The sequence below is a fragment of the Adiantum capillus-veneris genome, chromosome 14 (assembly GCF_014529385.1).
Source record: "Adiantum capillus-veneris isolate H3 chromosome 14, ASM1452938v2, whole genome shotgun sequence".
In the NCBI taxonomy this organism is placed as follows: Eukaryota; Viridiplantae; Streptophyta; class Polypodiopsida; order Polypodiales; family Pteridaceae; genus Adiantum; species Adiantum capillus-veneris.
In genome coordinates, this window is record NC_140944.1 from 80759115 (window position 1) to 80772024 (window position 12910).

At 42.8% G+C, this 12910-nt stretch overlaps 1 long non-coding RNA gene and 1 pseudogene across 2 annotated transcripts; one reads left to right on the forward strand and one right to left on the reverse strand.

The window, feature by feature from the left end:
- The first annotated feature begins 416 nt into the window (after positions 1–416).
- On the forward strand, positions 417–3830 carry LOC147442657 (transcription factor ILR3 pseudogene; annotated as a pseudogene).
- Positions 3831–5034: 1204 nt separating this feature from the next.
- Positions 5035–6648, reverse strand: LOC147442658 (uncharacterized). Of its 2 annotated transcripts, none has more exons than XR_015190294.1 (2): positions 6096–6648; positions 5035–5703 (listed from the first exon to the last, which is right to left on the reverse strand). It is a non-coding gene; the product is annotated as an uncharacterized LOC147442658 (long non-coding RNA). The 2 variants fall into 2 exon arrangements; XR_015190293.1 differs by having other exon boundaries at positions 5035–5674; positions 6096–6647.
- Between the last annotated feature and the right edge of the window lie 6262 nt (positions 6649–12910).

The window sequence follows — 12910 nt, forward strand, 5'->3', positions numbered from 1 at the left end:
ATCACCCTCTATTTTCGCAAAGTAGTCTGACAAAAATTCTCTCTCTAATTCTCCTAATTCCGTTATTCTCAAAGTTCATAGGCCATTTCCATTACAATAGCTATTGTGCGGTCAATGTTCATGTTCACTAAAAATTAGGATCAAAGAAGAGAGCATGAGATGACCACGGCGGAGGGACCTCTTGCAAGGCATGTTGCAAAAAGATGCGCCGTGATATTCAACTAAATGACAAGTTTTTGGAGTTGAGCACTCTTCTAGAGCCTGGCAGAACTCCCAAAATCGACAAGATAGTTATTCTTTTGGATGCACTTTGTACACTAAATTAGAAAAATGTTGAAGCTCAGTAGTTAAATGAGTCGAATGAAAAGCTTCAAGAATCTATAAAAAATTGAAGATAGATAAGGGCAAGCTTCAATATGACAAGAAAAGGTTAGAGGCAGAGAAAGAGAGGCTGGAGCAACATATGAAGTTAATGAGTAGGATATCTATCACACCTTGCTGCTTTGCTTGCATTTGCTGCTCAAATCCAAGTTGCTAGTGGCAAGGTTGCATCTGTTCCAGATTCTCAAGTAAGGAACTAGGCATGTGCCGATGGACGCCTCCGGCTTACTCGATAGGTCTCATAATCACATGTTGAGGCCGCCAGTGGCATAGGCTTCTGGGTGCTTTATGTGAAAATGCCCAATTTTTTCTATATGTTAAGAGCCATGAATTTTTCTCAGATTTGGACACGATTGGTGCCAACTATCTTATAAATCATTTGTCACAATTCATATGAAGTGTAATTGTGAAACAAATTTGTTTATCTCGTCTCTTTTCTTCCCTATCAATTTTTTTCATTGAAGTAAAAAGATGGGCATTGAGTAGGCAAAAACTTGCTTACTATAAAAAAATAGAGAGAGAGAGAGAGAGAGAGAGAGAGAGAGAGAGAGAGAGAGAGAGAGAGAGAGATACAAAGTCCTGCGAAGTAGGGTAATACTAGTAGCCAATGACATTGCAGATGGTATATCAAGGTGAGGGCATGTAAGTTATAATGCTTTTATTGATATGCATGCCGAGTGTAGTGTATTTTTTAAAGCACAACATGATCTTGACTAGTTTACCATTACCATGTCATCTCTTGGAGTACATTTAATGCAACATATACATGGAAATGCGAGAAAGTGGGTTGTTTCTAAAATCATCACCTATGCTTGCATTTTAAAGACTTGGTGCATAGTGCAAGAACTTGACAATATAAATGGAAAACAAGAAATATGTCGAGCACCTTAACCAACAATTCCCTCATGGACATCCCACACAAAATCATATGCATGCAACTATATTCTATTTGATCCTACTATGGTAAGCCCTTTTCAGACACACCACATGGCTTTAACAGAAATCAAAAAAAAAATTTAGCATGAGCACCATCGACGTGCATACGAGACGGACTATCAAGTGGGAGGTGAACATCTAACAAGTGGCCTAGGGGGAGTGAAATATAGAGTTGAGAGAGTGGAAGATGAACCGTTCACATCACATATCCTAGAGAGAGAAAGATCGTGAGGGCGTTTACAAGTTTTCTAGTGGTGGAAGTTGCCTAGGTGGATGGCTTAGATACTGGTCTGATACTTGGAGAGCACAAGCTAGGCAAGTGGACCAAATAATAGCAAACTTAGAGCAACAATGCCTCCTAGAGACTCTTTCTTTTTGGAGGGTAGCTCTCCTCTAATATATGCAAATAAAGTTTTTGAAAATGATACTATCTAAGATAGTGTGCCTAGTATCAAAAGATGAGAAGTCATTCCCAAGCTCATAAACTCCATGCACACAAAACCATTAACAAATCAATGGCCAAATAGTCGAGCTTGACATGACACTTTGTGTCCTATAACATGAGGGGAACATGAGCAAGCTGGTGTGATTACAGAGTGTTCCCATTGTGCAAAAAATCATGCAATGAAAGTCTTTTGTGACACCCATGTGCGCATGAAGGCAACACACGTGCAAGGTGAGGCCAAGGTAATGCTCTACGGGTATTTGAAGCCGTGGTGAGGAGATAAGGGGGCTTAAAGGGGCAATGCGCTCAACGCACAGAGAGAGAGAGAGAGAGAGAGAGAGAGAGAGAGAGAGAGAGAGAGATTCTAGCTCCGGTACAGTTCCCTTCTTATTTTCTCCAATGGATGAGACAAAGTACATGTGGGAAACACAAATCGTCAATGCTTTAGTGTGCATGAAGTCTATGCACTTGGAAATGACTTCTTAGGTTTCCATAGTAGGTTTCCATGGTAGAGAGATAAGCCATACTCTTACTAATCCCATTCTTGTTGTCTTTGTGCTTAAGCAAGTATGGGGCCAAGTAGCTTGGGCTTGAAAGTCAAGATGCAAGCCTACAAAGGAGGGAGCGAGCCATGCAAGTAGCGGGGATGGTTAGATGACTTCCCTCTCTCCCAAAGGGCCCCCCTTGCTCAAGAGGCAAGAAGGACACATGTCAAGCGGCTAGCTAGGTCTCCCTCAAGGAGTGTCCAAAGCCTATTGGTCGACCCAAGAACTAGGGGGCTTGATTACAGTATATACTCTCCCACACACACACACACACACACTCATTGTGTGAGTTGCAAAGTGCAAGAGCTCCATCTCCTTCTCCAAATCTTGTAGATAAGTTGAGAGCCTACACCAACACTCTTGTCTATGTAATGCAAATCCAACCAAGACCTATGCTCCAATGCATAAGCTTGCCATCTTCTCCATCTTCATTACTATGTTGTTATGTATGCTAAGCAAGAAGAGTGATGATAAGTTAGGAACTATTTCTTTCTTTTATGAATTTTTTGTCTTCCTCTTCCCTACCCTCATTCCCCACTAGCTCTCTCCACGTTTGAAGGTGTTTGAGGCCTTGGGACTGAGACTGGGGATGGTTAATGCTTTTTACAAAGTCTATGTGATGCTCATGATGAATGAAGCTTTCCACCTTCATTGCATCACCTAGGTCACGAGGAACACAAATATTGTATTGTACCAATTCTCTCTTGATGGGAGAATCTATTAGACAAAAGTCTATTGGAGGGGGGATGGACTCCACATAAATCCGGTCATCAATTTTTGTCAAATTCTGTAAACTCTCTCTCTTGCAAAAGTATTGTTCATGCCAAGTTAATTAAGTTTTATGGTTAAGCTGCTACCGCTCAATAAGATCACCCTTTATGTTCTCAAAGTAGTCTGACAAAAATCCTCTCTCTAATTCTCCTAATTCCTTTATTCTCAAAGTTCATAGGCCATTTCCATTACAATAGCTATTTGTGCGGTCAATGTTCATGATCACTAAAAATTAGGATCAAAGAAGAGAGCATGAGATGACCACGGTGGAGGGACCTCTTGAAAGGCATGTTCCAAAAAGATGCGCCGTGATATTCAACTAAATGACAAGTTTTGGGAGTTGAGCACTCTTCTAGAGCCTGGCAGAACTCCCAAAATCGACAAGATAGTGATTCTTTTGGATGCACTTTGTACACTAAATTAGAAAAATGCTGAAGCTCGGTAGTTAAATGAGTTGAATGAAAAGCTTCAAGAATCTATAAAAAATTGAAGATAGAAAAGGGTAAGCTTCAATATGACAAGCAAAGGTTAGAGGCAGAGAAAGAGAGGCTAGAGCAACATATGAAGTTAATGAGTAGGATATCTATCACACCTTGCTGCTTTGCTTGCATTTGCTGCTCAAATCCAGGTTGCTAGTGGCAAGTTTGCATCTGTTCCAGGTTCTCAAGTAAGGAACTAGGCATGTGCCGATGGACGCCTCCGGCTTACTCGATAGGTCTCATGATCACATGTTGAGGCCGCCAATGGCATAGGCTTCTAGGTGCTTTATGTGAAAATGCCCAATTTTTCCTAAATGTTAAGAGCCATGAATTTTGCTCAGATTTGGACACGATTGGTGCCAACTATCTTATAAATCATTTGTCACAATTCATATGAAGTGTAATTGTGAAACAATGTTGTTTATCTCAGATCTTTTCTTTCCTATCAATTTTTTTTCATTGAAGTAAATAGATGGGCATTGAGTAGGCAAAAACTTGCTTGCTATAAAATTTAAAAAAAAAAAATATATATATATATATATATATATATATATATATATATATATATATATATATATATAGAGAGAGAGAGAGAGAGAGAGAGACATATACAAAGTCCTGCGAAGTAGGGTAATACTAGTAGCCAATGACATTGCAGATGGTATATCAAGGTGAGGGCATGTAAGTTATAATGCTTTTATTGATATGCATGCCGAGTGTAGTGTACTTTTGAAGGCACAACATGATCTTGACTAGTTTCCAATTACCATGTCATCTCTTGGAGTACATTTAATGCAACATATACATGGAAATGCGAGAAAGTGGGTTGTTTCTAAAATCATCACCCGGAGCCATGGAGCATGTCAAAAGAATAATACATCTCTTACCAAGGGGAATCTTGGGGACAAAGATGAAGTGCTAAATACAACAAACATGAAAAAATTGGGTTCAAAATTATGAGTTGTAGAATCCCATAGAAACTATTCAATATCTAACCAAATTTGATCCTTATGACTAGATATGGTTACTACCTACAAAATGCATGTAGTTGTCACAAGAAACTAACAATATTGAAAAAGGTATACTTGATATTCTAGAATGTTTCGTTTTCTTCTATAATTGAAAAAATCAACCATAGTTGTCTACTATGCAAAAAAGGATATTAGGTGCCCCAAAACTCAAGGAATATTAGCTTTATGTTACAATATGCGGCATAGAAAATCAAAACTGCATTTGGATATCATGAAAGCCACCAAAAAAATCATAGAAGAGCTAAAATTGGCTAAAAAACAAGATTTGACAATTTTTGTAATTTGGTCATAACTTACAACTTTAACATTTATTTCTCCCTAGAAGCATCAGAACATGTTGAGGACTACTAAAGATAGTTTTCTAGCATTATAGACCTCACAAACATGAATCCTAGAGTGATATAGTTGCAAAAAGTTGAAAAAAGCCAAAAACAGGACCCGTTTTTTCACACAGTTTAGGTTGTGAAATGTTGTGCAAGGACAAGGTTAAAGATGGAATTAATATTCCAAAAAAATGTCGAGTTTTTTTCAGCTCATGAGACAACTTTCTAGACAGATAGCACCTCAAAATCCATTTTGAAACTCTTGACATAATTCAAGGAAAATGGTCACTTAACAGGACATAAAAGTGTCCCATTACCAACCTAGTGTTAAAAGCTTCTTTGTCCTGCTCTATGCATAGTCTACTGCCTCCTTGTATGTGCATGGCCCATCCAGCTCGACTTTATCCCGCACTTTGACATGCAAGCAGTCCATAAATTTGGTCAACTTCAAAAAATCGGCATTCTCTACAGCAGTTACCTTAACCAACTTGCTCCATATGGCCTCGAACTCCCACACGAATGCTCGAAAATCACCGTCAATGCTTTGCTTTAGGTTGTCCATCATTTGCTTCACTTCACTCCACTGCGGGTTGGCCACATATCGGCTTCAGAATGCCGCCTCCAATATATTCCAATCCAGCTTTTCTTCAGTCTTCAAGCTCTCATACCATACCTTTGCTTTGCCCCGAACCAGGAGCGGGAAAGCTTGGGCCACTCCCTCTTCTCTTGACAGGCCGCTCTCCAGCAGAAATAGACCATAGTCCTGTAGGCACACTTCAGCATCTTCAGCACCTGTAAAAGTAGGAAAACCCGACCACATCTTTTACACCCCTACCCACACAGATTTACACACACTATCACACAATCTGCAAACGACTACTGCATACATCCAGACTCAGACAACCCAGCCGCCCAATATGCAATCATAGCACCAATCCTCAACCTTCATAGCATCCATATCTAGATACATGCAATCCAATATCTACTGACACACTCAAATGCTTTTGAGACCTCTGTTTTAAGCCATGAGCTTCACACACAACTTCTCACCTACACCTATATGCATCGGCAAACAATTAGGTACAAGAGCGAGAGAGGAAATCGACAGCGATTTGAGAGTAGAGGTGATGAATTATATTAAGGCAGGTTCACAATGATGGAGTTGTATCTTTGTTTTGTCTTACTGCTATGAGTCGTCCTTCTCGCTTATGTTCTCCCTCTTTGTGGCGGCACGAGCCGACCAAGAGAATAGTCCGAAGCTTGCCCTCTATCTCCATATGCAGCCCCTTGTCGATAGCCCTTGGCTATTCTCCTGCAAGTGGTGGCTCTCCCCAAGCATCGCCACCCTAACCTGCAGCTCCTCCCCCGACTGGATGCTGACCAGATGGCGGCCACTGCATCTCCCCTCTCGGCTTCTGCCAGCCAGCCCGCCACCTCAAGGTGGTCCTCTCTTGTGCATCATAGGCTCCCCTCAGCAGCCCTCCCCACCTCTGCAAGGCGGCCCTTTGCTGTTACCAGCCCTCCCTTGGTGGTCTTTCCAATCCTTTGAGGGATCGTCTTTGCAGCCTTGCTTCAGGCCCGCCCCTTACACCTCCTTGTCTGTGGTGCTGCCCTGCCGTCCATGGCCATCCCCCTGCTCTCTCCTCTCGTTCCACCCATAGACTTCCCTTGGTAGCGCCCTCCCCTTGGCATGCAGATAGCGTCTGTTTCCCCCACACAATTGGAGGATGAGAACTGTAGCCGACTTCAGATGCGCCACCCTTCCACTGCAGATAGACGTACTCGTTTTTTGTTTAGCTTTAAGAAAAATGTAAGCCTCCCTTTATATTTAAAGAATCTCCAACCTTTCTGTCCTTTCCACGCCATCGACTACTAATGGTCAAAAAGCCTTACAAATTTTCCTTGTTTTCATGTCCTTCGACTCCACCTCATGCATACACTTTGACTCTTGAGTTCAATCACCTTAGAAAAATGATGGTTAGCTTCCTTTCACAACACCTGCGTCGATGTCCACCTTGAGCGCTCGTCGAGAATATTAAAACCGCAATACATTGTGAGTTGCATTCACTTTGTAATAGCCCTCGATGGACAATCCACAACATGCTTAGACTTCAAGTAGACAAAAACACTTGAACTCATCGAGCTTGAGCAACCATTTTGGATGCATCATTACTTTCTGACGAGGAAACCCACAATCCTTTCGCAACTTTAAGCTCGGACTAGGGAAGCTTGAAGATACCCTTGGCCTGCTAAGTACCTCATCCAAGGTACATATTGGAATAGCATCTGCTTTACACTGCATCAAGTATCTCCTCAAGCACTTTGCAATTTGCTTGAGAACCTCCATGTACAGGCATCAGGCCTGTCCTCCGGTTGACCCGATTTGGGTGCACCAATGTCCAAAATATAAAACTCCAAGATAATGAAATGGTGGAACACATCCTGTCCATAATCTGACCAGCTAGCCCATCCATAGTGTTTTAGACGTCTGATTGGTTCCTTGCCAGATGCATGTGCATTGAACTCCAACTTACGAGTCCAAACATCAATAACTTGAACTCCAATACAAGGGTCCAAATTAATTATAGGGAGCAATGCTTGCCCCTCTTTGCCACTCACAAGCCTCTCTCCTGGCTGAAGCTAGTGGTCACACCTATCATTCGACTAGAAATATGACATCAAGGCCATTGTGGCCACTGCCATGAGTGCCATGCCGATCTCCTTTGTCAAATCTTTATTACCATAATCTCAGTCCAGCTTGCCTTTGTCCTTGTCTATTTGTGCGTTCTTGCTTTTGCCTTCGGCTTCAAACGCTCAAGCCAACCAAAGCGTCAAATCATAATCATGACTGTGGTCGCACCCTCGGTTATCGAGGTAGCTAACTTAGTACTAGTTCTTCCATCCGTGTCCAACTGACCTTTGCTGTTGTCCTCTAGTAAACTCCTCCATTTGCTTTTGACTTCATAAACTCGAGCCAAAACAAATTGTCAGGTTCCTTCAGAACTGTGCCGGTGTACAGGCCGCTAAATGAATGGACGAAGATCCATTATCCATAGCTTTGGTTGTCTTTGGTTGATGTCATCGCGCTGTCAGGAGTTTTTTGGAGCAAGGGATTGCGCATATGTATATACACTTGCATGGTGCATCAAATAAAGGATTGCCCATTTTCCAAAGCCAGGTGGTTACGTGGGGCCCACATGTGTACAGGTAGGACAACATGTACATAGTGCATCGACTTTCACTATCACTAGTACCAGTGTGTGTTTTCTACAATAATGAGGAGTTTCTAGCACGTAAAACTTCTCGAAGAAGCTATCCGTGGGCCGACGACATGAGGTAAGCAAGTGCGTCAGATGGCATCTAGTGGCGTCAGGAGGCCGAACGGGGTCAATATTTGCACGTGGATGAGTACGGACACAACGTGGGTGTTTTCTTGTGAGAGTTATGCAGAAAATTATTTTGGGGCCACTTCACGTGGTTACGAGACGCATTGTTGAAAAATGTTGAGTGCCAGGTGTGCGGATGCTGCAAAAAGGTGACAACTATGCACTGCGAGGTCAGTTTTTGGCCTATTCGGGGTCCGTTTGAGGTCATCTAAAAGGCCAAGGGTGACCAACTAATAAAGCTAAGTGTGGGAACTGAAAAAACAGATAGAAGACCAGCAAAAACGTGGAGAAGAGAGGAGGAAAAATCGCAGGTGTGTTTTTGCTCATTTTGGAGCCTGTTTTGGCCGTAAACTGCTCATCCGAGGTTGGATTTGAGCACTTTGACATTGTAGACTGGGGTTTTGGGCCATTCCGGACGCGATGGCGTTGTCCATTTTGCCAAATTCCTCACTCTTTTTCTGTTGTTTTTGCTATGTAAGTTTCTCCTATGAGCAAAGCTTCTGTTCCAATTTGTGATTGTATCTAGTATCTTTTACCCATATTGTGTGAGCTATTTGCCCCATTGGTGTTGGCCCAAGCTCATTTGTATCTAAACATCAAAAGTTATCCTGTTTTGAGCTGAGTTTTTTGGGTGTGTGTGTGTGTGTGTGTGTGTCTCTGTGTGGAGTGGGTAAATAGACAGTCTCTCTCCGCTCACTCCATCGGTGTGTTCCCAGTCTCGGCCAGGTGGTTGTGTAAGCCGAGTGGTGCCCCATAGTGTGTGTGTGTGTGTGTGTGTGTGTGTGTGTGTGTGTGTGTGTGTGTGTGTGTGTGTGTGTGTGTGTGTGTGTGTGTGTGTGTGTGTGTGTGTATCATTCCAAGAGTGTGTGTCGGGTCGTTATAGAGGCGTTCTGTGTGTTTCCATCCCGCTCACATTCTTTTGGTGCCCCCACGGAGGATCTTCTTCGAGTACCTTCTACTTCGAGCTTCAAGCTTTGAGATTCGGGATTACAGGTTGCAGATTGCAGATTACAGGTTTCAGGTTGCAGGCTACAGGTTACAGGTTATAGGTTACAGGTACAGGTACAGGTGATTCACACAGGTACAGGTAGCTGGAGTACAGTGGTATACTAGTAGTGAAGTCACTTGCAATTGTTGTGGGTATGCATCATTTGGCGCTTGTTTGAGCGCATTGTCTCTATTGGTATTGTACGTTACTTGTGGAAACTGCCATTGTAAGCCTTTGTGGAGCCTACTTGGTTTTCTTTGGCAGTCCCAGCCATTTCTAAGACTTGGTCTGGAAGATAGTCATTTCTGAGACTTGACTATACGCAATTTGCATTAGCCTTCGTGTGAGGGTCGATAGCGTGAGGTTTTATTGAGCTGGGGGATTCTCAAATGTGGAGATCCTTTCGGTGATACAGGTAGCTGGAGCACGCTTTTCATGACCTCGCCATAGGCTATGTATTAGTGATTCCTATTTGATGCTCGGGTTCTATTTGTGGCAGTTTATGCATACATATAGAGTCTATATTTTGGGTTCCTACTGCTCTACTTCTGGGGAAACTCTGCCAAAATTTTTCCAAGATATGATGGCTGGTTTTTTGGTCTTTTGAGCCATTTATGTTGTTATGCTGATGAAGTTTTGGCAAAATCAAAGGATAAGATAGGTGTGCTTTCTTGGGAGCTGCATGGTTGACTTTAATGGATGATCAAAATGGACCTCAGTTCACTCCTTTTCATTTAACTCAGAGAATCCAGATAAATGTTCATGTGTCCAGGAATATTTTTTTTCAGCAGCGCATAGTCTTTATGTTCGGGCCAAGAAGATTAAGAGAGATCCTAGAATGTCCTTTGCCTGTAGTAATTCCGATGATCAACTACGAAAACTCATTTGATGTGCATGTGTTTGTCCTTATATAAAGTTGAGCTCCATAGAAGTTTTTGGGGATTGGGTCAGTAAAAAGTTTTGGGTTCTTGCATGTGTGTTCGAGGGGGCTCTCAAAGCATCATAGCTTGGGTAGCCATGGCTTTCTCTTATCCAGAGTTTCATGGAAGAAGTGATGAAGATGTGGAAGACTTTTTGGAAAAGATGAAGGTTGCTTGCATTAGCAACCAAATTCATGACCCGGCGCAGATGTTACGTCTTCTCCAAATCTGTTTGAAGAGTGATGCACGAGTTTGGTCTAAAGCATTTGAAGAGGAGTTGCGTGTGGCTAATCCACCTGTAAGATTGAATAAGGACAATCTAAGGCATGGATTGGAAGTGGAGTTTGTGAAGATAGAAGATCCTGACAAAGTGTGGCAAGAAGTACAGGCTTTGGTGCAAAAGGAAGGTGAGCCAGCAGATGTGTACATATGTAAGTTCTCATTGGCATGGGAGAGGATGTGCAAGGCCTTAACACCACAAGTACCCCCAACTGACATGATGAAGAAGGACAGGTTCTTGGCTGGTCTTTGGGAGAATATACGTTGGAGAGTGGAGCTAAAGAATCCTAGGACATATGAAGATGCACTAGAGGTAGCAAGGAACAAAGAGTGGAAGCTGAGGAAAATGAGTCAGTTAGGGGTGGAGTCTTTGCCCATGAGGTCTGAATTTCAACATATGGATTCTTCGCAAGGTCGCATGCCAGGGGTTCATCATGAACCAGTGGTTCCTGTTACTCCTCAAGTTATGCCAACAGTGGTCACTACAACGGTGCAAGATGATGGGCTAAGGCAAGACATGAGGCAAGTGGTAGATTTGATGAAGAATCTCAGCCTAAACATGCTAGGTCAAGTGGGAAATAATCGAGGTCGAGGGAGGTTTGCAAATCGGCCAGGAGGTGAAGAAAGACCTAGGAATGGTGTTGGACAAAGTAATGGTAGGTTCTGGAGGCAGACGCCCACATGTTATAATTGCGGAGAGTTGGGCCACATCAGCCCGCAATGTGATAAGCCACCAAGGATGGGTGGAGACATGTATCCATTGCCAAGACAGGTGCTAACTAGGTCCAATGATTATGGCATCGAAATTAAGGGAGATGAATGAACCAGTGGATTAACCCAGGAGGAAAAGGGAAAGACAAAAGTGCTAAGTGTAGTCACCTTGGAGAAGGCATCAAAGCTAGAGGATACATTGGTGATTCATATTGGGAAGAGGACCACAGAGGAAAATGAAGGAAGAAGTGCCCCAGGTCCTAGCAAGAAGAAGGGAAAGAGCCATGAGGCGAAGATGTCAAGGGCAAGAGGAAAAGGAGGGCTCGTCGCAAGTTTCATGTTTCGGATTTTCCACTAGGGGATGGGCAATTAAGCTATGACTTAAAGGAGGATCTGACAAGCAGGAAGGCAGATGTTACTTTTGGGCAGCTCATAGAGATGGTTCCTAAACTAAAGCGACAGTGGAAGAGGATGGTTAACCCAATGGAGAAAGAACCAGAGAGAGGTTCAGTGAAGGTGTTGGCAATGGATGAGCTACCAAACATTTGTCCAATCGTAGATGTGTGGCACAAAAGAAAAAATTTGGGACAATGTTATGTGGATGGTGGAGCCCAAATATGGGTCATAACACACTCATGCGTTGAGAAGATGGGTCTTACAGTGAGTGGGGTGTCAGGTTTCCGGATCAAATTGGCAAACCATCAAAAAGTAAAATGTTTGGGTGTTGTAAAGAGCTTAGAAGTGGAGGCATATGATGCAAAGGCAGTGGTTGATTTTCATGTGATGCCAGCAAGGTTGGGAGCATATCCTATTATATTGGGTAGACCATGGTTACGTGCAATAGGAGCTGTTCAGGATTGGACATGGTACGATCAGCCTCTATGGAAAGACAGGTGCCAAGAAGCTATACAATATGGACACAAGGAAACGATTGGAAGAGATTTATGAAGATGAGGATGGGTCTAGTGATGAAGACTATTCCACAGTGTCTGATGAGGACAGTGATAGTACTACCAGCAGTGATGAGGATGCTGATGTTGCATTTCTTTTGATGGACAAAGGAATCCAGGAGTCTGGTGTAGTCGCATTTGCAAATGACGTTGAAGATGAAAGTGAAGGGCCTTATGAAGTGATTGAAGGGCTGATGCAAACCAAGGGTGAATGGTCAAAAAAGCAGGAATTGATGACACAAATGATCAGTGGAGACCTCTCAACTATGGAGAGAAAGATATATTTGCACATGCCGGTCTATGCCAAAATAATTGATGGTTTTCTTGATGCAAGGTTGATATATGGCATCTCTACATGTTTTCCTTGGGAACGAGGTGGAAGCTTGATTAACTTTTTGATGCAGGGAATGCAAAGTGTTTTTGTGTGGGATCCAGGTGGAATGAGCATCTACTAGTGTTACTGCTGCTGAGCATGAATGCTCTAGCAGGCTAGGGGATGGGCAAATTATGTCAGGAGTTTTTTGGAGCAAGGGATTGCGCATATGTATATACACATGCATGGTGCATCAAATAAAGGATTGCCCATTTTCCAGAGCCAGGTGGTTACGTGGGGCCCACATGTGTACAGGTAGGACATGTACATAGTGCATCAACTTTCACTATCACTAGTACCAGTGTGTGTTTTCTACAATAATGAGGAGTTTCTAGCGCGTAAAACTTCTCGAGGAAGCTATCCACGGGCCGACGACATGAGGTAAGCAAGTG